We start from the raw sequence: 26,923 nt of genomic DNA, 5'->3' as shown, positions 1-26,923 counted from the left end.
CGCTCGGGCGCTTTGGCCCCTAAATAAAGAAGCAAGGCCGCGGGGCCCAGGACCCAGGGTGGGACACTGATTTTCTAACGGGAGCCAGAGCCAGAAGGTGAGGCACCAGCTCGTCTGCCCGCCGCCCTCAGGTCTCCCGAGGCGCAGCGAGGCCTGCGGGCGTGGTGGGGGCGGTGCCCCGCCGGGCCCTCCCGCCCGCGCCCAGCGTCCAGGGCCGCTGCGCCCCGCCTTCCCGCTCAGTGCGCAGCGGGCAGAACCGCAGATACCCGGCAGCGTGACCCTGGGCGCCGCCTCCGCCGCCGACGCAGCCCGAACGGCCGACCAGGTGCGTGCGCCGCGGGCCGGACCGTGCCCACGGGCTGCTGGGCCCGGCTCCTCCTGGCGGGCGGGCCTAGGCGGTGCCGGCACCGGTGTGGACTTCCCAAGTCACCCATTCGTGGGAGCGACTGACGGACAGGGTAGGGAGGCCACCGGGAGACGGGCCGGGCGTGCGGCTTCCGCGACAAGGGCCAAGCAATGGGGAGGCCGCGTGCGGCCGCCGGGATGGAGGGAGATGCTGTGCACGGAGAGCAGTGAGCCAGGCGTGATGTCTCCTTTTCTCTCTTGTCTCGGGGAGGGGAGGTGCCCCGCCCCAAGCCGCCCAGGAGCTTCCCTCGCCCGCATCTGGAACCAGCACCTAGTTCCCCTGAGCCTCCAGGTTGCTTTATCGGGTCTCCTTTGTGGTTCTTTTCGCCTTTTATCTTGTACTTTCATTTTTGGTGTGTACGTCTAGGCTCCACGCAGGCTCTGAAGTTACACGAGAGCAAAGCCCCTGTCGGACTTTTCAGGTACTCGGTAGTACTCAAGTGAGCAATTGAATGAATGAGTGAGTTCCTATGAGGGAGAACTGGTGAATTAATGAATGAGTACACATGAAGTAGAGCTGAATGAAGGAATACATGAATGGATATAAATACACACGACAAGGAGGCAGTGGAGACACGGGCTTACAACTCTTATCTTCTGGTAGTTTCCCAAAAGCTGTGTGAATGTGGCACTCTTGTAAATGGAGTCATTCTGACTGTGGCTACTTAAAAGTTCTATTCTATGCTGTTTCAAAAGAAAATAATCGCCAGAAGCACTCCCTCATATTTACACTCTAAGTAGATTTTCCTATATGCATTGCTTAAAGCAAAGTATGCCTAGGCTTTTTTTTTTTTTCTTGAGTTTTGTTTTCTACTTTGGAGAATCATTGTCACTATAATATTATTTAATGTATTTCTGAAAGATAAGGATGAATCTGAAGGTAGTACCACATGACTCTGCTTTTAGTAACTTGTTTGTAAAACCAGATGTCTCTTTGAATTCAGGATTGTGGAGGATCTTGTCTGTCTTCCTGAGACAAGTGCTGGCTGGTTTGTGGGTGACTGTAGAAGGCTGAATATAGCTCAGAGAGGAAAAGAGAGACATTTATCCGTGTGCAGACACTTTGGAAGTGACATAGGTTGAGACTGCTTTAATTCGATTGGTCACTGCATCACTTCTAGGTTTCCAGACCCAGGTTTCAGAAAAGCTGGATGACTTTAGATGTGTTACTTGATCTCTTTAGGTCTCAGTTTCTTAATCTCCAAGATGCAGGAGGTTAGGTAGGGCCCCTTCTTGAGTTAGACTTCTAGGATTCTCTTTTATCGATTAAAAGGTGAAATTGCAGGTGATTTCATGAAGCCTGCTCACTTCAGCTGCTCCTCTTGGGATTCTGTAGAATTTTGGCTCCACTGTTTTCTCTGCAAATTCCAACTCATTCCTCATCCTCTCCACATCTGCTACAAAAGGACCTGGGAGCTTGAGATGAGAATTTTAGACTCTGGGCTGGAGGGGAGAAAGAAGGGCAAGATTGTTTTGTGCATTGCCCCAGGTTCCTGGTCCTGGGTCTAACTTGTTTCCAATACAACCAGCCTGACAATGCCATATATTTTCAGTATATCTAGGGAGTTATATCACTATTAATTTGCCTGCATTTGAGATTAGTTATCATAGATCACAACATTTTGGAAACGGAAGGACCTTAGAGATTTTTAAAAGGCACTTAAAAAGTCATTTTACATACATATTGAAATATTTCTTGCATGATACATTTCACAAACACAAAGTCCCAAACATGTTAAGTAAAGTAAAATTAATGTTACCTACTTCAGTTCTTTCAAGTCTATTGGAAGAAGTGAAGTCAAACATGGTGCTTGGTGAAAAAGACCAACTTTCTCTGATTCTTTTCTCAAAGATCCAATTATGGGGTCACATGTGGTTCCGGCATGGAATGTAACAGAGGTGATATTTATGGGGCACTGACCACTCACCAAGCACTGTTATATTTAACCTTTTTACTTGTATTGCCCCATTTATTCCTCGCTATAAACAATTGTAATCCCTATTCAACCTTCCTAAATGGAAACAGTGCTTGGGAAATGGGAAAGTCAGGCATTCAAAACACAGGTAGATGGAGGCAGGGTTTCTGCCAGAAATATAGACAATCCCTGCTAGGAAAGCCTTGTAATGTTGTCAAATGTGGTCTCTATGTGTGTTCCAGGTGGTATATTAAACTCCTGGGCGTTGTGGGTAAGTAGATTTAGAATGGGAGCTCAGGGGTGGAATGATTAAGACTGAACTATAGAACATTGTTTGTTATATCATTTTGAAAATTATTGAGTTCCATGGGTACTCTAGACTCTGATATTTTGGCCTAGATGCCCATGCATCCTAATTTTAAACGTGTTCAGATTTAACAATCCAGGGAGTATAAAAAGGATGACATCAAAAGCTATGTGGGTGAGTGGCACCTAAGGGCTTCAAACTCTGAGTACCAAACAGTGTTGTTTCTTGGGCTAGTTGCTGCCTCCCAACCTCATGACAACTCCTAACGCGGACAGAGTACAATGCCTACCTCAGTGTAATGTAGGGGCAGAAATGTGAGACGAATTTCCAGCACGCTTATAATTAATTGACAAGAGCAAAAGAGGAAAAGAGAGGCCCATAAAGTAACTGGGAAATTATTTTGTTTCTTCTTTGTCAGTCAAGTTTAGTCTCATAGAAGGCAGAGACCAATTGCGGCTGCTTGAAAAACAGAGAGCCAGTGCCAGTTTGACTTAGCTCAGGAGGCTGAAACTTTCTGCCCTGAAGGCCGGTGTGATGGAATAGACCTTCCCATTGCTCACAATATTATGAAAAAAAAACATTAAAGCAACAATTTTTATTACTTGCCCTGGAGCTAGAGCTTTAAAATATACTTTCTTCTCCCCCTGCCCTCCCTAAACCACTTAGATTTTAAAAACAAACAACCCATTCATGTGTTTGCTACATCAGATTATTAGTCCTTTTCTTTATCCCTGGGCCCTGTTTCTTTAATGCAGCTAAGAAGGAGGACTGGTGTGCTTCTAGATCTGTGGAATTTTTCTTTAGTTATTCTTTTACTCAGCGCATATTAATTTCAGTAACCATTTAATGAGTGCATACTGTGTGCCAGGTAAAGATGAATGAGATACCGAGTTTACGTAGGAAAGTGATCCATCCACAAATAATTGCAGCACGGGTGATGTGGAAGTAGTGGCCACTCATTCTCCCAGGAGAGAGGTATGGTCAGAATTTAGGAAGACTTCACAGAGCAGGTGAATTTTGAACTGGATTTCGAAGCCTGAAAGCCAAGAGGAGGGAGAAGGGTGTTTGTTCTAAGCACAGAGAACTACATGGGCAAAGACATGGAGGCAGTCTGAGCGTGGCACTCCCAGGGAGAGACGGGTTGGGTGCGTCTGTAGTAAAGAGGTCTTGTGAGGTTGGGGCCAGAGAAGGAGGGTCCTTGAATGTCATGTTTTTCAGGCTTTATCACAGCCTAGATAATCTTTAAGAGTTTTTAAGCTGAATTTTTAAGCAGAGGAGTGCTATGATTGGATTTCCTTTAGAAAATAGCTCCAGCAATAGTATTTCAGAGGAACTAGAGAGGGAAAAGCCAAGGAGTCCAGAAGAAAATGAGGATGCTGTTGCTATAGTCCAAATGAAATAGGATAAGGGTGTAAACTAGTGTAAGTTTGAGAGATATTCAGAATATAGGGAAGGCAGGATTTAATGACTAGCTGCATATGGGAAATAAGGTTGAAAATAATTCTGAGGTTTTGGAATTGCTTACCTGGGTGGATGGAGATGCCACTAATGAGGGTAATGAACACCAGATGAGGAAGAGGTTCTGGCAGAAAGACAGTGAGACAACTTTGGAACATCCAGGGGAGATCCCTGGTGTACAGCCTTGACTGTAGCTCTACTGTGACGTCATATATAGCCAAGACTGGCCAAACTTTATGACAGGTCCACAGTCTAAAAAGACAGATCAGTTCAATAAAACACTTAAAAAGAAGGAAAAAAACCACATTAGACTTAACTAATGACCCTTATATTTCAGGTGAGATCTTTAGAACTCTAAATATTATGTAAGTTCTAGTGAAGGAACAAAGTTAGATACTCAGACAATGAGGGGTTATTATAAACCATCAAGAGAAACCAAAACAGAGCAACACAGACAGGAGTGGATGAAAGGAACAAAGATGAGCAAATGGCAGGAGTGTAGCAGAGAGGACTGGTTGCTTAAAGCACAGGTATAGGCAGATTTGGAATACAGAGAGGAAATTTGAGCTGGCTCTTCCAAAGAACGTATTTCTTTAGTGGTAAGACTATCTCAAGCTTTGCTTTCTCATCTCATTCACCTTGTCAGGGAGAGACAAATAGGTGATTGTTTCGAGGTGCTGTGCAGAGGGTTTGATCTCATTTTGCAGAGAAGGTGTTGGGAGACTTTGAACTAAGGGAAGAATAACAAGTAGAGTGAGATAAAATGAAAGGGATAGTGATTAGGAGGAATTTTCAGAACTTTTAACGAATTCTGTGAGAAACAGCTGCTAACAGAGAAAAGGTTAGATTGATGTAGTGTTCTCTTAGGGTCGTGGCATTAGACTTGCTTGGAAAAAAGGGTATATTAGCATAGCACCTTATATTTAAAAATAATTTTTATATGAACCCTCAGAAGCATGTGCAGGCAGGCACTATTATCTTTCTTTTGTAAACTAAAAATCTGGGTATTAAGGAGGCTGTAGTTTGCCTCAGATCCCATAACTGGCAAGAACTCTAGGCCTTCTGAGTTTCAGCCCACTGCTCTGTCCATTGTATCGGAACCTTGCTTTGCCTTGGGACCTTGGCGTTTTACAGAGTCCCCTCCGCCTCCCACCACGTCCATCATGTAAAAGTAAGACTAAAGCAGATGGTATATGAAGGCCAACAGAGCCAAGATCTCTGGGGAGACAGGCAGTGATGGAAAGGATCCTTAGCACCAACTCTGCTATGTGCAGTACGGATGGTTATGAAGGGTTGTATGTAGAGAATTGCTGTGGAAATCAAATAATACTTAAAATGTAATAGGAGAGTTTGCGATATAAAAAAATCTTAGGACTAAATCTTCCAAGAGGCAAATAACCTCTTTACAAAGTGAACTATTAATCATTCCTAAACATATTATCTGGATAAATCCAGACTTTCAATATGGGGTTTGCTTAAAGCAAGATACATCTGCAGTAAGCTATGTCTACATTGATCGTATTATATGTGAAGACTTTTCCAAGTTGAGTATCAAGTACGAAAATGGGGACCTGGACCTGGATCCCCTAATTATTTGAGGCAGTTTACAACACATTGAACGTAATGATTTTCAATTAAATCCATCTAGCTACCTTTGCTTCTTATGAAGCACCTACAGGTAGGACACTGGCCACAGCTCAGCTGGGAAATGGAGAGATAAGCCCAGCACTGGCACTGCCCGTGGTGGGACCCACAAGAGACAGTCATCAGTGTAAATCCATCAACATAGTGGGCCTGGGTGGGAAAACCAGAAACCTTTATGGACCTTGAGTTCCACATCATTATTAAAAAGAAACCAAGTGTAATTCAAAGCAAAGAGCATTATACCAGATCTAGAGTTGATAAAAGATAAAATCAATAAGGAAGACAGAATAGCTGTGACATTTTATGGGCCAGGCATTTAAACATATTTATCTTCAAAGAATATAAAGAAATGGTCAGAAGTATGAGAAAATGACCAAAACAATATAAGAAAATTAATTTTTATTAGAGTATAGTTGATTTACTATGTTGTGTTAGTTTCTGCTGTACAGCGAAGTGAATCAGTTATACATATACATGTATCCACTCTTTTTTTAGATTCTTTTCCCATATAGGTCATTACACAGCATTGAGTAGAGTTCCCTGTGCTGTACAGTCGGTCCTTATTGGTTATCTCTTTTATATATAATAGTGTGTATATGTCAATCCCAGTCTCACAGTTTATCCCTTCCTCCCTTCCCCCTTGGTAACCATAGTTTGTTTGCTACATCTGTGACTCTATTTCTGTTTGTAAATAAGTTCATTTGTAGCCTTTTTTTAGATTCCACATATAAGCAATAACATATGATATTTGTCTTTCTCTGTCTGACTTGACCAAAACAATTTATAGGAGACTTTAAGATCTGTTGTTTATATGACAAATCAAGCAGACAAAAGACAAATGGTAAGATTTGAATAATTCATGAGGTTGAAGAATATAATTCATAAGGGTGAACAGGGATATAGAAAGTTTCAATAATATGGTGTATTAAAGGTTTATCAAAAAATTCTTTATGTTATATATGTGTAAGATATATGATTATATATGTATATATATGGTCTCTTATTCACAGAAAATTCATTTCTTCTTCAAACATTTATGAAAGATTGTAAAAAACGTTTAACGAAGAATTCAGTGAATTCGAGAGGCCTGCTGGTCTTGTGCCTTGATCCTCTGGTTTAGCCCATGTTTTCAATTAGCTTTGTAATTGATTGAAATGGTAAAGAGAAAACATCTTCTCTTTCACGATGCTGTCAAGTGGCTCATAGAATGAATCTTCCACCTTCATATGTCCCTTTTGTTCCCAGAACATCGTTTTGAGGTTCTTTTACCATTATCAAAATACTTTGGATCTATGTTATCTGTGACTAATCTGAAGATGCATTTGTTACATTTGCTTAATGTTCTAAATCATTAATACCGTGTGTACTGTATCGCAAAATTTACCATCTGAAGCATCTGGCTGTCCTTTTATAGGGTTTTTCTTTTCATTAGCTTTTCTGAGATAAGACTTACAGAAAACCAGGGGCCATAGGAAGATGAGGGAATGAACGGAGGATCACAAACCCCGGTTTAGTTCTTTGGGAAGCAGAGAGCAAATCATGGAAGTCAGCACTCTTCAGACTTCATTCCACTCCTTATTCAGCCTAAATTTTAGGGTTTACCACTTAAACTAACCACTCACTAGCACCCTATATTTGCTGTAGTTTAACAGTTAAGAAAATAGGACCTGAAGTCAGTTTCTTGGGTTCAGATTTCAGCTCTGTCACCAACACTTGTGTGACCTTGGACCAATTACATATCCTCTCTATGCCTCAGTTTCTTCCTTTGTAAAAATGGGAAAACTAATTATAACTATCAGTGGTAGGCAGAATAATGTCCTCCCCCAAAGATGCCCATGCCCTAATCCCTGGAACCTGTGAATATGATAGGCTATGTGGCAAAGGAGAATTAAGGCTGTGGATGGCATTAAGATTGCTCATTATCTGACTTGAAGTCCATATCCTGGATTATGTGGTGGGCCTAATTAACAGTGGGAGAGGGGGGCAGAAGAGTTAGGGAGATGTGACTATGGAAGAACGGCCAGAGAGATGCAATGTTGTCAGCTTTGAAGATGGAGGAAGGAGGCCATGAGACAAGGAATATGGGTGGCCATTAGGATCTGAAAAAGGCAAAGATCCTTCCCTAGAGCCCCTGGAAGGAAGGCAGCCCTGCCAACACTTTGATTTTACCTGGTGAGTCCAGTGCTGGATTTCTGACCTACAGAACTGTAAGATAATAACTTTGTATTGTTTAAGCCACCAATTTTGTGGTAATTTGTTCCAGCAGCAATAGAAAACCAATGAATTATCCTCTAGGTTTGCTGTAGGGTTAAGAAATATAAACATTTAGGACAGGCCTGCTCAGTCAGTATTAGCCACTATCATCATTAGTTTTTCATTGGTATGTTCCCTCCTGTCTTCGCACCTTTGTAATAGCTGTTTTGTGATTACCTGAAATTGTTGGAAATCACCCCCCTCCTTCCCCAAGACTGTGGCCTTAGGAGTTTCTCACTCTCAAGGTAGGCCATACTCAGTCTCCAGAAATTTGTCAAAATTACTGTTTAGGTATTCCTAGACTTTATGGGTCCAGTGGCTTCTGCTCCAGATAAGCAGATCTGGGCTGTGACTCTCTGGATTTTCCTGTCTCTCTAGATTTTAGAGTGGGGGTTTGCGTTGCACTCTCACTTCTCTGCTCCAAGGAGAGTCATTGGTTTTCAGTTTGCTCATTTTATTTGTTGCTGTAAGGACAGGAGTGATGACGGAAGTGAGCTCAGTGCTCTCATTGCCATGTGGCTCTAAAGAGCTCCTCTGTCCTCAAGAGAGCTCTAGCTCTACACTTGACGTTCTTCTGATTTCTGTTCTCTGGTTTTCAACTCATCAATTTCATTCCCAAATATGCTTTCTGGGTTTTCTATTTTGGTTAATGGCATCTCAATCTACGAGATAGTAGGTAATGTGATGTATCTGAAATACAGGGTACAAAACAGGATCAAAATCTGGGAGGTTAGCCTTAACTCTTCCCTTTTCCTCATCTTCCCACATTATTAAGTCACCAAATGCTGTTGTGCCTACCTGTGATAGCACCTGAAATTTTCTGTTTTTTTTTTTTATCCCCCCATCCTTTCTATCACGACTCTAGTCATATCCGTTATTGTCTCTTGCCTTGGCCAGGCAGAATCTTTTAAATTACTTCATCTTCCACACTGCTTCAAGAGTTGGATCATAGGCTGGATCATATTACTTCCCTTCTCAAAAGACCTACATTTTGAGAAATTGTCTGCGGAATAAAGTCTAAACTCCTAATAAAGTCTAAACTCCTAATATGGCATTAAAATGTATTTCTCGGTACGTTCCTGGTGCATTCACTTACTGTATTAGTTCGCTAGGCCTGACAAAACAAAATACCATAGAGTGGGTGGCTTAAACAGTAGAAATGTATTTTCTCACAGTTCTAGAGGCTGACATCCAAGATCAAGGTGTCAGCAGGTTTGATTCCTTCTGAGGCTTCTCTCCTTGGCTTGCAGATGTCCATCTTCTTGCTGTTTCCTCACATGGTCATTTTCTTTCTGTTCGTGTGCATCCCTGGTGTCTCTGTGTGTCCAAATGTCCTCTTCTTATAAGGACCTCAGTCAGATTGTATTAGCCCCACCCCCCATGCCCTCATTTTAACTTAATCACCCCTTTAAAGTCCTTATCTCCAAATATAGTCACATTCTGCGGTACTGTGTAGTAGAGCTTAAACATGTGAACTGTGGTGGGGCACAGTTCAGCCCATAACACCTACTAGATCCCTCCATGTATTCTATATGTGTGTATCAGATCACATCATGAGTGCACATCACGACCTGGGAAGATTTGAAAAATACTGGTTCCTGGCCCCCACCTAACTCTGTGGGCTCTGAATCACTATGTCTGAAATGGGACTGGGAATACACTTCTTGTATGCATGTGTATGTTTAAATTTCTCCCTAGTGCTTTATAATACTTCAGCTTTTTGTACGCCAGAATTTTTTTTTTTAAATCATTTCTGGGGAACATATTATAAATGTTCACATCTTTGCTCATGGCTGTTCTTTAAATACCCTTCCCACCATACAACTGTGCAAATTCATCTATCCTGCAAGGCTGAGCTGGAATATCATCTTCTCCGTTATTGCTTCCTTGTTCTCTGCTGTGATAATCCTGCAATACTTTATCATTACAGTTGACCCTTGAACAACTTGGGGGTTAGGGGCACCAACCCCACAGCAGTCGGCAATCCGAGAGTAACTTTACAGTTAGCCCCACTTATCTGTGGTTCTGCATCCTCAGATTCAGCTAACCTTCGATCCTGTAGTACCTGCAGTATTTATTGAAAAAAATCCACATATAAGTGGACAGACACAGTTCATACCCGTGTTGTTCAAGGGTCAACTGTACTTTATTGTTAGTACTTGAGAATCTGTTTCCTTTTGTCTCTGTATCGCAGTCATTTGCCTTCCTCTTTCACTGGCTTCCTAAGGCCTAGGACGACATATTCTTTGTCTCTGTATATCTGAAACAGTTGCAGTTGTTCTGAGCATAATAGGTAGTCAATCAATGTCTGTAGTATGAATAAATGAATGAACTCATTAATAAATGCTAATAATTTTCTTATGACTGTTTATCCAATGGAGACCATTGGATGAAACAAATAAGCTTATCCAATGTAAAACTAGTGGCAAATTTTTATTCTTGAATTGAGCATCCTTAACATGATACATGAACAATAGTCTTCATGTGTATTTCCAATTTAGGACTTTAAACATGTAAAATTTTTTCTTGAAGAAGGTATTTGATAATAGGAAGAGGATATAGCGAAGGCATCATAACAATTTGTGATAATGACAATATTGTTTTGCTTTGCATTTTCAAGGCAGAGTGTGGATGGTTCAGTGCTTAAAGATGAACGGATTCCCTAGTGTCCACTTGTGGTGTATCCTTGTTTATCCTCCTGATCAAGAACTGCTGCCTTATAGGGGGTATGTTAAAGTGGAATTGTCTATTTGCTGAGCTAATGATAAGCTGTGTTTTCCTGGGTCAGTGAATAACAGAAACAGTTCTCGAAATAATTACATCAGCTGAGACCCAACTTCCAGGCAGGGATCAAGAGTCTGACTTTTCCTTTGTGTTAGTTTTCCCCAAACTACTAAAATTTCTAGAGATGGAGTAATTGCCTCTCAAATAATTTCTCCAAAGCCTTTTCTGAACCAGAGCAGGCAGTGACAGAGATTGGCAGGGGAAGGACTGATGTCTGCTCATGGGGGGAAGAATGACACTGCCTTGAAAACACAAATGAGCCTTTGGATGTGGAAATTTACAAGGCTCAGAGAGCCCTGAAACATCTTTAGAAACTGAGCCCAGCGGAATAATGGGAGGCTGTGTTCTGGCTTGGCATGGGAGCCTGTCTGGCACAAACTACACTGTAAACAACTCAAACATTTCAAACATTTGCATCTGCATACATGACATTAGATTCTCAAAATGTCCAATTAAACACTTCCTCAGCTGACCTGGTGTCAGCCTGGCCTTTCTGATGGGGAAGGAGTTTCAGCTGATACTGTTGTATGGTCTTCCTTTCTGGACCCAATCTTGTCCTTCTTGTTCAGACACAATTCTTCTTAAGGGAATTCCCTGGTGGCCCAGTGGTTAGGACTCAGTGCTTACACTGACGTGGCCCAGGTTCAATCCCTGGTTGGGGAACTAAGGTGCGCAAGCCACGTGGCATGGCCGTGTGTGGCTGAACCACACTGACTCCATTTTGTCATCTCCATCTTAGGTCCACAGCCCTACCCCCTCCCCTTTCTGTGCGACTCAGCTTTAGCTTAACTTACAAGGGTATGTTCCCCATCAACTTTTACCCTTGTCTTCATCTGATGTGGAAACTGGAAGAATGCCTTATGCTGACACAGATGGTTAATGGTCCTGAGATCCCTGGGGGAGGGGAAAATCCCCGGTCCCCGTCGGTGTGGTCATGCTTCTCACTTGGTAGTCAGATTCCGTGTTTAGCTCTGGCCCCTTTAGATCCCCCGGTACCCCTTTCCATGGTGCAAAGTGCAGCTGCAAATGCCTCTGGATCATCCCGTCGGCCTGATCCTTCCTGCCTGTGTGTAGGTTACCCACAACAGACTTCATAATGGCACTTTATGGAATTGCCTGCTTTGTTTTTCTGTCTCAAAGTTCCTTGTCAGTTTGGAGGATATTATTCAGTATCTCTGCCTCCCAATAATTGGTACAGTATGGAGAGAGAATTTGGCTTTGGAAAGGAGGGTGGGCACTTCTTTCACTGGGACGTGAGCTGAGAAGAGCTGTATAGATAAAGGGGTAGAAGAGTTTTGAGTTGAGGACGAAGAAAGCCAAGTCATCTCATGGTCATAATATCGTATTCTCAGTTATGTAGAAGAGGAGAGCTTTTGCTGAGCATGAGGGGAGTAGGGGTTGAATCTGGGGCTTAGGGAGAGTGGAAAAACTTTGTAGCAGCAGCTGTGGGGAATTTGATAGGGGTCAGTTGAAGATAAATATAAGGGTTGCTGAGCAATGCAAGGGACCCAGCTGAGATCAGACAGCCTTTAGTTCATATGGAGATATTTGGCATGATTAAGTAAATGTTGATGATGGTGTTATGCAGCACGTACAGAGAAAATTCAAAATTAGTTTGGAAGAATTGGCAACTTGGGTGAGGAGGAAAAGCAAAGGTATTCTAAGGTGCTAATGAAAGCATTGTTGGAGTCATTAATTACCAATTGAGGTTTTGAACCAAGATTAATCTGAAATGGTGAGTTGGGTGGATAGAAGTACAGTCAGACTGGAGACGAGGAAGTGTCTTAGTTAGTTCTGACTGCTGTAACAAAGTGCCATAGACTGGGTGGCTTATGCACAGCAGAAGTTTACTTCTCACAGTCTGGAGGCTAGAAGTCTGAGTTCAGGGTACCAGCATGGTCAGGTTCTGCTGAGGACCCTCTTCTGGGTTGCAAACTGCCACTTTCTCATAGTGTCCTCACATGGCAAAAGAAGAAGGTGCCCTTTTATAAGGGCACTAATTCCGTTCATGAGGGCTCTACCCTCATGACCTAATTACCTATCAAAGGTCCCACCTCCTAATACCATCACATTATGGTTAGGATTTCAACATATGCATTTTAGGGGGACACATTCAGTCTATTGCAGGAGGCTCTTCACTTAGCCAGTGTCAATCTAGCTGCTTCTCTGTGCCACACATGTGCTGAGTGGTGGGGATGCAAGGATGAAGAAAACACAGTTCACTTTAAAAGCTCAAAAGCATTTATTGAGCTTTTACTATATACTGGGTGGAAAGACATTGATCTTTCCCTTGAAAAGCTTTAAGACTAGTGAGATAGTCTGGATAATTTTGATTCAGATTGTGGTAAACTTTGAAGGGGGTAAGCAGAGGGTGCTAGAAAGTTGTAGAAGAGGACATTCAACACAACCTGTGAGAAGAGGAACCAGGTCATCCTGCTAAGTATCCTCCTACTCCCCAGGATCACCCCCCACCCCCAGTTATTTGAACATTATATAGAGAGAATGGTGTGTACATGGCACAAGGGTGAATGTCTGAATCTAAATTCAAGTCACTTCATGTTCCTCCTCTGCATTTCATTAGAGACATTTTGTGGCTTAAATGAGAAAGTGCTTGTTTGAAAAATCTTTGTAAACTGTAATGTTCAGATGATGGTGGTTTCTTTATTTCTCTTTCTATGCTGTATGAATTCTAAGTCTTTTCCAAACTCTAATTTTCAGCCTTATCTCCTCTTTTAAAGTGAATTCCTCTCTATCCCCACGCTTAGCCCACATTTGGTTCTATCTTTCTCTACTGTTCCTAAACCTAAAATGCCCTTCTCTTCCTCTCCTGGCAACTAAATCTTAACCATTTTTTAAAAAGGCCTGACTGAAGTCCTGCCTCTTTTATGAAGTCCTTTTCAATTATTCAGGTCACCCATATTCTCTTTTTTTTTCTTATACTTCATTTTTCACTCCTGATTATTTACTCTTTAATTTTTGCTTATCTTTCAGTCTCCACAATGTATTTTATACTTCTGAGGGCAGGAATCCTGACTTTCACTATCTTTATACCATGCATAGTTCTGGTCATATAGGTTTAAATAAATAGTTGGTAGTTAATTACTTGTTAATTGGGAAAAAGTGCTAACCTGCAATAATTGCACTTTGGATATGCTTAGTGAGCTTCTCTTTTCCCCACAGGAAGAAATAATTGTGGATTGATTAGACTGACAGATGTGGAAACAATTTAGTCCAATTTAACAAACCCTTATTGAGTTCTGGAACATATGGCAAGTGCTCAATAAACGTTCATTTGTTCACTTATTCAGTCAACAAATATTTATTGAGTATCCACTATATGCCCCACACTGCGTGAGTTATTGTAATACATGTAACCTATTAGACATTCAGACATTGAGAATCAAAACATGACTATGACATGGTTCTCATCCTTTTCTTTAATAAATTTATTTATTTATTTATTTTTGGCTGCATTGGGTCTTTGTTGCTGCTCGCGGGCTTTCTCTAGTTGCAGCAAGTGGGGGCTACTGTTTGTTGCTGTGCACGGGCTTTTTATTGTGGTGGCTTCTCTTGTTGTGGAGCACGGGCTCTAGGCAATGCGGGCTTCAGTAGTTGTGGCTCGTGGGCTCTAGAGCACAGGCTCAGTAATTGTGGCGCTCAGGCTTAGTTGCTCCACAGCATGTGGGATCTTCCCGGACCAGGGATTGAACCCGTGTCCCCTACACTGGCAGGTGGATTCTTAACCACTGTGCCACCAGGGAAGTCCACATGGTCCACATCCTTAATTTGCTTTGCTTAAATGACCAACGATGAAATCATTGTTTGATTATAAGGCATTATAGAAAAGTAAATAGTATGCTATGGACACACAAGGAAAGGAGCAATTCATTCTGACTTGATAGTTCAGGAAAGGATTCACAGAGAAGATAACATTCAGGAAAAAAATGAAGTGGGCAGGGAGGTAGCTTTGACACTCTTGTTTGCTTTGTTACAATTTTGTATTTTACACAGTGTATTGTTAAAAATTAACATGCTGGAGAGTTTCCACTTCTGGGAAGATGGGGTAGATGTACTTTTTCCTATTTATCCTGCTAAGTACAACTAAAAAAATCTAAAAACCTATGTCTGTCTGTCTATCTATCTATCCATCTATCTACCTACCTACCTACCTACTCAAACATAATAAGACTCTGAAAGGTGGAAAGAAGGTAGACCAGCTAGGGACATTGGGACCCGAGTTCCTTGGGTTTTCTTTTTGTGTCATATATCTCAGACTTGGAGCTGAAAAAGCTGGCAACTTGGAAATGCCAATGAGTACAGACAAAAACCAAACAAACAAAAAAACCCAACAAAAGCTGGCTCTCTCTAGTCAAAGGACCGGGAAAGGGAGAGTCTAGCAAGACAGAAGATTTTTAGAAAGTAATCACTCTATTGCAGTCAAACATTACAGAAAAATATGTAGCCCACTGTGTGACCCATGTCAACAAAGACTGAGTGGATAGCTTAGACTTCTACCCATCTATCCACTCAAAAAAGACTGAGTGGATAGCTTAGGCAGGGTATCCCAACATGCCTCCTGGGTGGTGTCACAGAAGACCAAGCAGGGAGTCAGGACTTTCATACCCACCAGCCACTAATGAGCCTCCCCACCCCCAGCCCCACCTGTAGAGTAAGCAGAGACCATGTGGGGAGCGGGGACTATGACCCATTTGGCAACAATGTACCCCTCCACTTAGCTGCTGGCATGGTGTCAGAGGGGATACCCTGGAGAGTCAGTACTTTCACCATTGTCAGCAGTAGTGAGACCATGTCACTACATAGTTAGTGAAGGCCATGTGGGGTATCTGAAACTCCAGTCCTCCTTCAGAATTTATAAGGAGACCCCGCTCTTTGAGTGTCTGTGGAGGCCAAGTGGGGAACCTGCACTGCTACCTCCACACAGTGTTGCAGCAGCAACACCTCCCACCCACTTCCTCCACTGCAGTGGTATCAGAAGAAACCAGCTAAAATAGGAGGTTTCAAAAAGATCCAGAGTCTCATAATGCAACAATGTCTGTGTTTCAGTTGAAAATCACTTGTCATAACAAAAGAGCCAGGGAGATCTCAAACTGAATGAAAAAAGAAAATCAATAGATGCCAATACCAAGATGACAGAAATTTTAGAATTATCTGACAAGGACTTTAACACAGCCAGATAACAATGCTTTAACGAGCAATTACAAACATGCTTGAAACAGATGAAAAAATAGAAAGCCTCAGGGAAAAATAGAAAGTCTCAGTAAAGAAATAGAAGATATGAAGAAAAATCTAATGGAAATTTTATATATGAAAAATACTATAAGCAAAATAAAAATCTCAATGAATGGCCTCAATGCAGAACAGAGGCGACAGAAGAAGGAATCAGTAAAAGGGATGATAGAGCAATAGAAATTGCCCAGTCTGACCAACAGGGACAAAACAGACTGGAAAATAAAAGGAACAGAGCCTCAGGAGGCCATTGTACTATAAGAAAGATAGTACAACATTCTATTCTAACATTCAACATTCTATTCTAACATTCTAACATTCATGCTGTCAGTGTTTCAGGAGAGGAGAAAGAAATCAGAGTTGAAAAAAACTCTCAAAGAAATAACGGCTGCAAACTTCCCAAATTTGATAAGAGACATAAACCTAGAGATTCAAGAAGCTGAGGAAACTTCCAACAGGATAAACTCTATTGGATCTCTCCCAACACACAGCATAATTAAACTTCTGAAAACTAAAGACAAAGAAAAGAACTTTGAAAGCAGCCAGAGCAAAATGACACCTTACCCTTAGGGGAAAAATAATTAGAATGAGAGTGTATTTCTCACTAGAGACTATGGAGGTCAGAAGATGATGGCACAGTATTTTCTGGGTGCTGAAAGAAAATAACTGTTAACTTAGATATTATATCCAGCAAAATATCCTTCAGGAATAAAGGGAAAATCAAGACATTCTCAAGTAAAAGAAACAACCTTAAGCAGACCTACCCTAGAAGAATGGCTAAAAGAGGTTCTCTGAACAGAAAGGAAATGCTAAAAGAAGGAATATTAGGAAGGAAAGAACACGATAAACAAATATGTTAGTAAATACAATTGGCTTTTGTTTTCCTCTTGAGTTTTCTTAATTATGTTTGATGATTGAGGTGAAAACTGTTAACACTCTCTAAATGTGATTCTAAATGTATGTAGAGAAAATATTTAAGAAAATTATAAACATGGAGAAGTAAAGGGACATAATAGGTAAGTTTTCTATACGTCACTCAAACTGGTAAAATATTTTACCAGTGATGATATATACATGATATATATGATATATAGATGATGTATATATATATATATGATGTTACACCTATTACAACCACTAAAAAAGCTATGCAAAGAGGTATACTTGAAAACACTACAGATAATTAAAAGTGGAATTCTAAAAAATGTTCAAGTAACCCACAGGCAGGCAGGGGAAAAAAAAAAACAGAAACAAAAAGCAGAGAGGAAAAATAGAAAACAAAAAGTAAAACAGCAGAGTTAAGTTCTAATATATCAGGAATTACGTTAAATGTAAATGCTGTATATATAGCAATTAAAAAACAGAGACTGGCAGGGACAATTAAAAAAAATGTGCTCCACTGTATACTGTCTACAAGAAACTCATTTCAAATATAACAATATGAGCAGGTTGAAAATAAAAGGATGGAAAATTATACACAGTTGATTATCATTATTTTTGGTAGCTAATAAAGTTACTACGAATGCTGAATTAGCAAATACTGAACTGCTGCTTCTAAGGGAAATGCAAGGTTAGGTTCCTGTGAGCCTGTGTTCACATTTTTGTCAACTGATCAATACATATTCTTGTTTTATGTGTTTCTGTTTAAAGACACCTTACTGAGTATATATTGTTGATTCATTAACTTTGAACCCACTGCCACCTGCACTGTGATTCATATTTGATCAAAGCTTATCTAGCACACGTTTTCTCTGTAAAGCAAATCATAGCTTCTTTTACTTAGGAGGAGTAGACAGCACTTCAGCGCTATGCTTGAGGCCATTTTAACAGTAAAATTACCAATAAAAAGCACAGAAATGAGAAGACACAGATAGCAGTACCAGGACTGAAGCAGGAAATCTGCAGACACTAAGAGGTTAATAAGGGACTACATACTGCAAACAATTTTACATACATAAATTTGACAGTGTAGAAGAAACAGACCACTTCCTTGTAAAACACAAACTACCACAACTTACTCAATATGTAACAAATAATTTGAATAGCCTTATAACTATAAAGGAAATTGAATTGATAATTTAGAAACTCCCAAGAAAGAAATCTCTAGCCCCAGATGGTTTCACTATAGAGAATTCTACCAAATGTTTAAAGAAGAATTCATATCAGTCCCCAAAATAGAAGGGAACATTTCCCAAATCATTTTATGAATCTAGTATTACTGTGATACCAAATGGCAAAAACAGTACAAAAAAGAGAACTACAGACCAATGTCCCTCATGAATATAGACACAAAATCCTTAACAAAATATTAGCAAATAGAATTCAGCAACACAGAAAAAAAACTGTACGTCATGACCAAGGAAGGTTTATTCCAGGAATCAAGACTGGTTCAGTATTTGAAAATCAATCAGCATTGTGGTGGCTGGAATGATTAGGAATACAATATAGAAGCATCCAGTTTACAGTATATACAAACTAAAGTGTGAGGGAGTGTTTGTGTGTGTGTTTGTGAAAAGCATGTGCAAGTATGTCTTAGGGAGTGGACATAATTCTTCTTTTTCAATATTTCTAATGTTCCATTGTAAATTGTAAGAGCTATACGGTAGTGTAAAGTGGCATTTGTAATCCTATTCAGCTCTTAACTTGCCAAGAAGAATACCCTCTCTCAGGATATGTAGCTTCACTACATTACTAACCATTGTATTGTCAAATCCATGCGAATTATGGAAAACAAAAGAAAAACAAATGGCCTAGCTAGGGTTTGGCAGCTGCAACAAGGAACCTATCAATTTGAGGTTTATTGTAATGGATTACATTTAAAAGAATTCTTCCAAGTAATTCTAGAGCTTGAAATGAATGAAGAATCTACAACTCATTTCCAAAAATTAGGGAAAAAAAGGAAATAAAATTCTTGCCAACTTTTTCTTGACTTGTATTTATGGAATATATGAAAGTTTAGCATTTTAGATTTTTTCCTAATTATTAGTTAATTTTCTTGATCTAGTTAAAACAACTTAGTTTTAGCTAGAGTGGTAATTCACTACTCTGGTATTCAGGGATGTGGCAGAAAAATAGATTCTATCAGATCTTATGGTTTAGAGTAATTCTTACAGATTTAGGTGTAATAGATGAAGATTTTTGCTTTTATAGAACCAGATAATTGTTTTTCTATGCAGTATCCAATACCAGCTTACTACATAATAAAAATGAAACCATAAAAGTAAAAAGGAGGCAAAAATAAAGCTTTATGGACATCTGAAGCCATTTGTGAAAGCTGCTGTGTTACAGATCACAAGGCAGGTAGTTAACAAACTCCAGGTGCCTGGACAGGACTGCACCATTGCGCTACTCCTAGACCATGTGAATGATGTCCTCTGGGGTCATGTATTACATAGTCAGCTCCGTTCTGTGTAACAGCCCTGGTACCTACCATGTGCCTGATACTGTTCTAGGTAGTGGGGATACAGCAGTGAATAAAACAGATGAAAATCCCTGCCCTCATAGAGTTTCCATTCTAGACTGGGAATATGGACTATAAGCTAAATGGGTAAGTTAATTTTATAGTATGTTGAGAAGTGACACGTTCTATGCAGAAAATAAATTGAGGGAGGAGGAAAAGGACTGCTAGAGCAGGGAGTCATGGGAATTTTGAATCTGGTGGTCAAGGAAAGATTCACTGAAAAGGGAATTTTGAGCATAGCCTTGAAGGTACTATGTTCCTTCTGGGTAAGAGTGTTCCAGACAGAGGGAACAGTTAGTACCGAGGTTCTGAGGTGGGAACCTTGTACTTTAGCAAGGAGGTCAGAGTGACTGGAGTAGAGGGAGGGAGTAGTAGAGAAGAGGTCTGAAAGTAGCAGGGGCCTTGTGGGCATCCTGAGGACTTTGCCTCTTACTCTGAGCGAGATGGGGAACAATTTGAGGGCTTTAAGCAAGGGAACATCCTGTTTGACAGCTAGCTTTGGTGTGAGTACCACATTGCCTTGCTAGTAAGGAAGCAGCTCAAATACCACAATGAAGCAACTTAGCAATAAAATGCTAAGTTAGGGCTGCAACTGGGGAAAAGGGTGGTTAGACTGAAAAAAAAACCCCAAACCACACATACATAACACCGGATGAGACTTTTCTGTTACTTTTTTTTTTTTTTTTTTTTTTTTTGCGGTACGCAGGGCTCTCACTGGTAGCACAGGTAGAAATAGCCCAGGCATCTCCCCATCCGCAGACCCCAAGGGTGGCGCACAACCCCTTCCAGGGGTCTTCTCTCTTCTTAATAAGAGTAAGGTGGTGCTTGCTTTTTTCATTTGTTGACATGTGCACGGACGGTACAAAAGCAAGTGGGCATGAGCTGCTGACACTCAGCCGGCGTGGTGCCCACCTGTGCTCACAGCCATTGAATTCTTCACCACCAGATTTTAATCCACTTTCCTTTAAGAATATCCTTGACAAAACTGTAAAAATTACTAATTTTCGTAACTCTCATCCCTTGAGTACACATCCTTTTAATATCCTATGTGACAAAATGGAAAGGCCACCTAGAAGACTTTGGCTATGAGCCAAACTTCGAAGGCTATCTTGAGAACAAGCACTTGTACAATTGTTTGAATTCAGAGCTGAACTAGCCCTCTTTCTTTTTTTTTTTTTTTTTTTTGCAGTATGTGGGCCTCTCACTGTTGTGGCCTCTCCCGTTGCGGAGCACAGGCTCCGGACGCGCAGGCTCAGCGGCCATGGCTCACGGGCCCAGCCGCTCCGCGGCATGTGGGATCTTCCCGGACCGGGGCACGAACCCATGTCCCCTGCATTGGCAGGCGGACTCTCAAACACTGCGCCACCAGGGAAGCCCTCTGTTACTTTTAAGATAGTGGAGGTGGAGGAGTCGGAGATAAGAGTCTTGTAATGAAAGCAGTCTTGTATCTAAAATAATTGTTGGACTAGAAACAATGAAACTGATCATAGGAGATCTATTTTAGTAGGTAAAGCAATAATATACCAACCATTACCATGGTATCTTAAAATTTTCAACATGGCAAGATACCCAGAATACCTGTTACAGCTTGGATTCCTCCAACTGGAAAAACCAGTTGGAAACAGAAGAGGTTCTGTAAGAGGAAGGATTCTGAGAAGTAGAAGGGACTGAAATGCGTGGATTTTCTGAACTTTTTGTTTTTTCCTTAATGATGTTGTGTTTAAAACACTTTTGTGGATTTATGGAGATTGTTTAATCTCATTAAAGTCAGATCTACATGGCTGAATAGTACTGTTTTGTAGTCTCTAAGACTTCATGACCCAAGTCAAACTTTTATATTACCCTGAATTAGTGGTACCAAGGTTATAAGTTTCCTTAAGGAATGTTTGCAGAGACTTTAAAATGATGGAAAACTACCTGTCTTACTTGGCTAAGAATTATTGCATTAGATAAACATTTCTCTAGATAAAGGTCTGTCAGCACATCCATGACAGGCACATATTTTCGGGTTGAAACTTGGCATAGCAGTTCTAAAGAAGAAAGAGATTCAAACAAAATGTGAACAAATCTTTCTTTTCTTTTGTTTGAAGAAGGAGACATTCCCTTTGTACCCTGATACAGCTACATCCCACAAAAGTGGGAATCTTGATTTTTATTTTGTTTTTAGTAAAATAAGGAGTGCCCTTGAAAAACAGTTTATCTTTGGATGTAAAGGTAGAAAGACACATTTTGATGTTTGGCAACAGATTTGCTTAAGAACGGAAATGGTTTAAAGGACTTTTAAAAAGGAGGCGGTATCGTCCTTTTTTTTTTTATCCTCGAGATCATAATCACATTGAAAATTGAAACACTGATACCCTTGAACATGGAATTTATCTGGCCTGTCCCTGGAACAAAACAAGAATACCCACAAAGGTGACACTCTCTTTAGAAGAACAGACACTAAGTGCATATTTGTTGAGAATTTGAGAAGATACATGCCAGATAAAAGAAAGCATATAAAGAAGCCTTTAAATTTTTATAGTTTTTGAGGCAATATATGCAAGTGGAACACCACTCAAAAAGGATGTGTAGTGAAATGTCACTTTTCCTATTCTTCCTGCTCTAAGCTGCTGGGTTACTCTCCTGAGAGGCACCTCTGTTCTAAGAGGTACCCCTTGTTATCAGTGTCTTGTGTATCCTTCAGGAGACAGCATATTCTTTTTTTTTTGGTAGTTAAAGGGTAGCTTACTATACACTTTTTTTCTGTGCCTTGTTTTGTTTTTCTAACATTTCATCTTGAGGCTGTTCAATATTTGTTCAGAGAGAGCACTTCATTCTTTTTAATAGCTTCATGTTTTACCTTACGATGTACCCTAATTTACTTAGTCTACTATACACAGGCATATAGGCTTTTCCAAAAACTTTTGCTATTATAAACTATATCAAAATGAATATCCTTGTGTATAGATCATTTTGTTTGAGTATATCTACAGGATAATTTCTGGAAGAGGAATTCTTGTGTTAAAAAGTGCATGCTCTCTATAGAAATTGTACACTCCCAGCAGCAATATGTAACTGTGCCTATTTCCCTATTCCCTTGTCACCACCATGTGTACCAAAGCTTATGATGTTTAGCAGTCTGATGGAGGGAAATTGTATACTGTTTTGGTTTTTATCTCATCATGAATGATGTTGAGCATCTTTTCCTAAATTTAAGAGCCATTTGTATTTTCTGTGAACTGTCTGTTCGTATCTTTTGTCTCTTTTTAAAAGCATTATCATAAACAAAATGAAAAGACAACCCACAGAATGGGAGAAAATATTTGCAAAGGATGCAACCGACAAGGGATTAATCTCCAAAATATACAAAGAGCTCATGCAGCTCAGTGTCAAAAAACAAACAACTCAATCAGAAATTGGGCAGAAGATCTAAATAGACGTTTCTCCAAAGAAGACATACAGATGGCCAAAAAGCACATGAAAAGGTGCTCAACATTGCTAAGTATTAGAGAAATGCAAATCCAAACTACCATGAGGTATCACCTCACACTGGTCAGAACGACCATCACCAAAAAGTCTGCAGACAATAAATGCTGGAGAGGGTGTGGAGAAAAAGGGAACCCTCCCACACTATTGGTGGGAATGTATATTGGTACAGCCACTATGGAGAACAGTATGGAGCTTCCTTAAAAAACTAAAAATCGAACTACCATATGGTCCAGCAGTCCTACTTCTGGGCATATATCCTGAGAAAACCATGATCTGAAAGGATACATGCACCCCAATGTTCATTGCATCACTATTTACGATAGCCAAGACATGGAAGCAACCTAAATGTCCATTGACAGAGGAATGGATAAAGAAGATGTGGTACATCTATACAGTGGAATATTACTTAGCCATAAATAAGAATGAAATAATGCCATTTGCAGCAACAGGGATGGACCTAGAGATTATCATACTAAGCGAAGTAAATCAGATAGAGAAAGACAAATAGCCTATGATATCACTTATATGTGGAATCTAATTAAAAAGAAAAGATAGAAATGAACTTATTTACAAAACAGAAACAGATCTACTGATATCAAAAACAAACTTATGGTTACCAAAGGGGAAAGGTGAAGGGGGAGGGATAAATCAGGAGCTTGGAATGAACACACACATACTACTATATATGTAAGATAGATAACCAGCAAGGACCTACTATATACTCAGTATTCTGTGATAACCTATATGAGAAAAGAATCTTAAAAAGAATGAATATATGTATATGTATAACTGAATCACTTTGCTGTACACCTGAAACTAGCTATTTTAACTTCTGGTTGCAATGTACTCTTCCTTTAAAACTCCTATCAGTCTTGTCTGTGTATATGAAGAGTGGTTATGTCACTATGTTATGTTTATATTTATCTACTTTAGTGAATTGTTGATTATATAGTTTTTCAGTTGGTTCTCCAGTGTTGTCCTGGTAACTGGTCATATTATCCAAAAATAATGATAATTTTACCTTATCCTTTAAAATTTTATACCTAATTATTTTTTATTGTCTACAAATATTGGGTAATTTTTTTTATATTTTATTATCCAAGACCCTCAAAAAATTAATAGTGGTCATAGTAGACATCCTTGTCTTCAACTTGACTTTAATAAGAATACTAATAGTGTTTTCATTAAGCATGACATGCTGGCTTTTGAGATGCAATAGGGATAGTTTATCATGTTAAGTGAGAATTCATCTATTCTTAGTATAGTATACAGTAAGAATTTTTGTCAAAAAGGATGTTGAATTTTAGCAAAAACTTTTCTTTCTCCTCCCTCCCTCCCTCCATTCCTTCCTTTTCTTCCTTTCTTCTTTTTTTGAAGATCTAATTGTCTTTATTCAACAATTCATGAATCTGATGGCATCCCATCTAGCAAACTAGAAGAGCGCTCCCAGGAAAGGTGGGGCATGGGGAGCTATTAGTAAAAGAAAAGAAAGGATTATTTTTAGGTCAGGACACCTTCTTTTGTGGGGCAAGGGATTGTCAAGGGTTTTGTCATGCAGATTGACTCTTCTTCCTGTGGTGGTGGCAAGGGGTGGATGGGGAAGGGCTCACGTGTGACAGATTACCTCCTTGGTTCTCACAGGAAAATTTCAGACTGGTTGATTAAGATTACATTCCTGGGGAAGGTTGAAACTGCAATTAAATCAGGTATTAAGTCTTGGTTTGCCGACGTGGGCTTTGGCACAAGTTACACCATTTTGGGCCTATGGTTTTCTCTTTAATAATTCCTCCCTTTTGGTCAAACTCTCAGCTTGATTGAGAGATGTGATAAAAAATTAAGGTATTAGCATCGCTCTCAGCTACCACTCTGAAGCTTTGTTGATCCTTGGTGTGGCATGGTATTTTTGCTTAATTCCCATGACATCCGTAGACCACAGTTCCAGGTTCACATGTCTTAAGTTGGTCATTCTCTTCATTTCTTTTCCAGTGTTCCCCTCTTAGGGAGATCATTGCCTGGTGCTTAGCGGCCATGAGCATAGATTTAAAATTATTGAGAGAATACAGTGCTCCAGGAAGATTATCATGATTATAATAAGCAGGATAATTCCCTATGTTTCTCGTGCACTTTGGAGCCATGGTCCCTAAGATTCAAACCAATCAAAGGAAGACCCTACTGAAGAAGTCACTCTTTTAAGCCAAGTGGGTTGTTTCATGATCTTATGTAACTGAGTTTCAACTTCCTCAGAAGTGTCAATCCAGGTACAGCAGGTGGTGTTGGCCACAGTGTAGACACCTCCTTGCTCAGCTAAAAGAGAATCAAGGGCTATCTTATTATCAAGAACACCCTTAGCCAGAGAATCTTAAAGATTTTTGTTGGGCAGCTAGTGTCTAGCAACAGAATCTACAATGTCTCTAAGAGTTAAGGAAGGGTTCCTGATCATATTGTCATTTGTATTAACTCCTAACCAGGGAAGTAGGGCCCTACCAAGGTTAGTGAACCTTGAATCATGGAAAGCATCCCAATGGGTCCTTTCTAGAACAGGTAGGGGCACAGGTAGATAACCTAAAAGGCATTGCCCAGCTGTGCACTAACCATCTAGGTTCAAGGAGAATGATAACCACCCCAGACAAAGATAAATCCTGTCAGGGCATAATTGCCCCTTCAAGTCTGGGGTCAGTTAGATTTTCCCTAGCCTGAAATAAAGCGTTATGCTAAATTCCAGAGGTTACCCCTCCGCCACCCCCCAGCAATGCCCTGGCAGATACAGATGATGGCATTATTTTTCCAGGTCAGTGCCAGAATAAAGGAAAGAAAAACAAGAAAGGGTTTCGTGTTTAGTTAAAGTATGAAAATCTGACCCAGAATCTTGGGTAGAATCAATCTACCTTGATGTCAACTACTTCTCTTCCTTATCATTTGATTCGGAGGTCTTCAGAGTTTGTATAGGTGTCAGGTGAAGCCTTCTTTAGCTGTGAGATGTGTACACAAGGCTTCTAGTGTCACAGCAGTGTCAGTGGTCATGACCACTAGTTTCACAGCAGTGTCCGTGGTCATGACCACTTGGTAAGGTCCCTTCCACGGGGGCTCTAGGGCTGCCTTGGTTCAATGGCCCTCCAAACTGGTGAGAAAACAGTGAACTCAAGAGGGTTCTCAGGGCACCATTCCTGTGTTTCTCATTGTCCCGAGTGCTTTTAGAAGCTCACTTTGGGTCCTGTTGCTGCTACCAATTCTGCTTGACTACACTGAGCTTTCTTGTTTGGAGCTCCTTTTCCAAGGATTTCCTTTGCACCTCAGTAAAAGCTTTTTCACAGTCTATGGAGATGGTCATTTAATTTTCTTTTTTATTATTAAGATGGAAAATTATTGAATCAATTTTTAAGTTTTGAATTATTCTTTTATTTTGGGAATAAACTCCACTTGGTAATGGTATTAATATACTTTAATGTGATCCTGGATTCTGTTTGCAAGTATTCATCTAGAAGTTTTCATCAGAATTCATAAATGAGTTTGGGCTGTAGTTTTCTTTTTTCTATACTACCTTTATTGGAGTTTTATATCTTCATAAATATAATTTTGAGGCTTTTCTTCTTTGTCTATGCTCTGAAACACTTTAAATGGCCTTGGGATTATCTGTTTCTTAAGGATTTGGCAGGATTCCCCTTGTGAAACCAGCTGTGTGTTGAACTATTTTGGTAGGAGTAAATGTTTGACAACTTGTCCTACTTCTTCTATGGACATTAGTCTGTTAAATTTTCATTCCCATCTGGGGTGAGATTTCTTAGAAAGTAATCTATTTCATCTTAGTTCTCAAATTTACTCACATGGAATTAGCAAAATGGTGTTTTAGGATTCTTTTAATTTCTTACGTTTTGTGATTTTTCTCATCATTGTTTCTTTCCTCCTAACTAAAAAAATTAGGCACGTTAAAGGTTTTCTTTTGTATTCCCCCCTTCCCCTTCACCCAAGAAACAGTAGTTT

General features: G+C 40.1%; 1 protein-coding gene across 5 annotated transcripts in view; it reads left to right on the top strand.

Annotated features, from left to right (window-relative positions):
* Window positions 1-205: 205 nt before the first annotated feature.
* CPQ (carboxypeptidase Q) overlaps window positions 206-26,923 on the top strand; it is a 475,775-nt gene continuing 449,057 nt past the window's right edge. For 3 of the 5 annotated variants that reach the window (XM_022584747.2, XM_022584750.2, XM_089898875.1), the window contains exon 1: window positions 207-325. The gene's annotated coding sequence lies outside the window, so the exon portion shown is untranslated. Of the gene's footprint in view, window positions 326-26,923 lie in introns of all 5 variants that reach the window. The other 2 variants (XM_089898874.1, XM_022584748.2) reach the window with 2 other exon arrangements.

Source organism: Delphinapterus leucas, chromosome 17 (assembly GCF_059928025.1).
Source record: "Delphinapterus leucas isolate spDelLeu-1000000601 "Yukka" chromosome 17, BTC_Dleu_Yukka2, whole genome shotgun sequence".
NCBI classification, from domain to species: domain Eukaryota; kingdom Metazoa; phylum Chordata; class Mammalia; order Artiodactyla; family Monodontidae; genus Delphinapterus; species Delphinapterus leucas.
This window is presented reverse-complemented; position numbering and strand designations above follow the sequence as displayed.